This window comes from Anser brachyrhynchus, assembly GCF_964034855.1.
Source record: "Anser brachyrhynchus genome assembly, chromosome: 2".
NCBI lineage: Eukaryota > Metazoa > Chordata > Aves > Anseriformes > Anatidae > Anser > Anser brachyrhynchus.
The window spans coordinates 69887102-69890836 of NC_137695.1; the positions used below are offsets into that span (position 1 = coordinate 69887102).

At 34.9% G+C, this 3735-nt stretch overlaps 1 long non-coding RNA gene across 1 annotated transcript; it reads right to left on the reverse strand.

Annotated features, from left to right (window-relative positions):
• Positions 1 to 305: 305 nt before the first annotated feature.
• Positions 306 to 3530, reverse strand: LOC308191048. Its single transcript, XR_013947675.1, has 3 exons — positions 3433 to 3530; positions 2826 to 2930; positions 306 to 2554 (listed from the first exon to the last, which is right to left on the reverse strand). It is a non-coding gene; the product is annotated as an uncharacterized lncRNA (long non-coding RNA).
• Positions 3531 to 3735: the final 205 nt, after the last annotated feature.

Genomic DNA, 3735 nt, shown 5'->3' on the forward strand with positions numbered 1-3735 from the left:
ATTTAGTCAAATCTAGCACTTTTATTACGAAGGCTTTGCATGTCCAAAAGTAGGCTATTATACAAGGCACACACACATCTGATAAATTGGCAATTAGTCACCAATCTCCTACATAACTGAGTATATGAGAGAGCTAGTTTAAAAGTCTAAAACAGGCAATAAGAGATGTTACCTGTGGTCTGTGACCTTCTCAGTAAGTGTCCTAAACCACAGCTATTCTCAGCTATCATAAAGACTCTTCTGAGAATTCTGCAATATAGACTGAATAACTTACGATTTATGAAGATGGCAAAAAAGAGGGACAGACTCTATATCAACACTTGAAAATGAAGTGATAAGCAATTTTTTAGGAAGAATTACATGAAATACAGCTAACTCCTTGCTGATCAAAAAATAAAATAAAAATCCTAGTTCAGTGGTGCTTTTTCAGACTAAACAAACTCAGAAATATCCAGCTACTTCAGAAGGAACCACTTTAATACTCCACTCAGATTTCTCATGATTTTTGCCAGCAGAGAATACAAAATATTATAATGAAAAAAACAAAACCAAATGAAAAGATGGCTACATTTGTCTGACATGCTTAGACTGAATTCTTACGGTTTGAAGAATTCAGTAGAATCCACAGGGATTAATATAAATGCAGCCATCCAAACTCCAGTCGCAACTGGATTGTGAGCAGATAGCCAGACACAGAAACATTTATTCACATAAAGCTGAAATCCTCTGTAAAAACAACTGCATTTGTCAAATGCTTACATCACAGAGGAATTATATATATTTATATATATCTATATAGCAGCATATATATATAACTAGCAGCATATATTATATTGTCTACATTCTTTCTCAGCTACTTTCTCCATCTCATCAAACATGATGTCCCCTTGGAGAATTAATTGTGTGATAAAATGAGACAATTTATAATTCAAATATTCAATTATGATTCAACAATATTTTTTACTTCTTAAATATCAACATTTTCATGCTTTTGTAAATCATAAATAGGTTCATCATCTCCTTCCATTTTTTTCTTTTCTTTTTTTTCTTTTTTTTAATTGCCTAAAAAACTGAGAATAAGAAGATATATTTCAATCTAAAAGTTACATTGGGGGAAAACTTACAACCTCCTCAGAACAAATCTTTGTGGAATGAAAGGGCATTCACATATGTAACCAGAATTTAAAATTTTTTGTCATGGAACAAGGCAGCTCTTGTGTGATACATTAATAATGCTGAAGTATACATAACTTGGAATAATTCACATGGATCCATTTAGTGAAGGCTTTGTCATTTTGATAATTTTCTACTTTTGAGATGGAGCAAGTGCCAGGGCACAAAGCGTCTTCAAGAGGAAAAAAAAATATACAGAAGGAAAAAAAAAAAATTCTTCTCTTGAAGTCTAGCCCCATCACACTAGGAACTAACAAAATACTTTAAGAGTGGATAACACAAACAGTCTGCTCTCAAAGTCCAGTCCACACCAATAGGAGGTAATGTTTTAAATGATGTAAATATTCATTTGATACTTTTTCCATAGCATAAACATTTTATAACTACTCTGAGGCTTCCAAAATACTAAGAGGATTTATTTACTTCCTGTAAAACAACAGAAATTCATAAACCTATTAACATATTATAGAACTGATTAGGGAGGGGAAGGGAGAAGGAAGGGAAGAGAAAGGAGAAGGAAAAAAAATGATCGAAAGAGGGAAAGGAAAAGCGAAAAGAACAGGGAAGGGGGAAAGGAAAGGAATGAAAGAGGGATTCCAGTTCTTTGTGAAATGCTGCCATCTATGGAGTTTCTGTTGATATTGCTTCTACGCCAATGTCAAGGGAAACCATAGGGCTGATTACCTCACAACGTGGTTAATTCAGTAAATAAAGCAGTTCTTGGGCAGTAAACAAGAATATAGATTATAGGTCTGGCTATAACATTAAGTTGGCATTAGCTTCTATCACAATTATTTCTTGGAAATATAAGCAGCATTGGTAGTTATCTATTGCAACATTTGATCATGGCTTTCTTGTGTTTAGTTTTGTTGAGGAATGTATTGTTTTGGTAGGTTGTGTTTTCTTATTTTCACATGCAGAGTTTTCCTAAATTTCAGGGCACACAGCACCAATTGTTTGTGCCGTTCCCTGTGCACACATCCCCAAGCACACTGTTGCTTGCATTCTCAAAGTAACCAGACAAATAAGCAACTAATCACACCAGCCTAGTTTAACTCTATGATCCCTAAAAAGTCATTTGAAGCTTTAAAAATATGACACGTGCACCCACACCCATCACTTCTTGTTAATATTTCTGCTAACGATAAGGTAGGAGCTTCACTTGTGGATAATATAAGTAGATAGAAACACTGTAACTTTAAAGAAGTATTTAAAGAAATAGAAGTAGTAGGAATATTTGTCGCTTATAACAAATGATAACTATTTCAAAAATTCCAGTTTGGAAGCTGTTCATCTCTTCAGGCAGAAATGGTCCACATTCAGAAACACAAAAATCCAGAAATGTTGTTATCATGCTCACTAGAGGACTACCTCTAGTAGTCTGCAAACCAAAAGCAGAAATAATTTTACTTATTTAACTTGTGATTAAGAAGTGATATTTAGTCAGTAAGATAGGCTTGAGTGTAGACAGCAGTAATTCTAGAACTAAAAAATAAAAATAAAATAAAAAAATAATATGAATCCCCAAAGCTATGTGTTATCTAAAATCTGGGGTGTGAAAACAAAAGAAAAGTAGCTTGTAGGATTTCTGAAAGACACTTCTTCCAGACAGTGCTGCTCAAGTTTGTTTTCAGAAATCATTCCTCCCTTACCATACATTCACCTTGCCACCAGCTCCCAATAGTAAGTTGTCACCTGCTGAGGTTCTTCTCATGGCAGGAAATACATAGCAGAAAAAGCCCTCATTCATGCCTGCACTGAAATATAGGTCCAGTTCAGTTCTCATAAATAAGTATCAGCCATATCAAGGAGAAGTACATCAGTGGAATGGAAAGTAAACCCAACCTTACGTTCACTAATAAACAGCAGCTGTATATGTAAGAAAATATTTGCTTTCACATTCTCTTCTTCTATCCAAAGAGCTCAGTACTAGTAAATCATTATTATTCTAACAATGACTAAAGCTACCTACAGAAAAGCTATTGCCTCTCCCACTTTAAAAAGTAAGTGACTGAAAGGAGTCTAAGCGTTTCTGAAATTCATACGCTGTAATGACTATGGAGAGTGATATTTACCTAGCAATCTGTGACAGAATAATCACCCCTTGAGCATAAGCATCAATGGACAAAGTTATTAAACACCTGTCCCCTCTGCATGTCATTCAAGAGGAAGATGCTGAAATCAGCAGAACTTCATTAACAACAAATTGCATTATAAAAAAAAAAAAAAAATAAGACTCTAAACAAAGTTAAAATTTACCTCCTTGAGAAATCTCCAGACAGGTCAAAGATGAGACACTTCTGGACAACGCCCAAAGGCAAGGGTTGTTTTAAAATATTCATTCTCCATGTTTGACTTCCCACTCCCAAATACATACCCTTCCCCTTTTCTTTAGAAGAGGGACAGTGGCCAAAGGTTGATCATCAGCAGCTGCAGCAAGCATCTAAATGCTTTCTTCATTACACAGCTGGTGAGGCAGCCAGATTTACCTGTAGTGCCTAATAAGGAGTGGCAGTTCTACTTGTATGCCTTTTGGTGACCAATTTTAAAAGATAGGCCTTC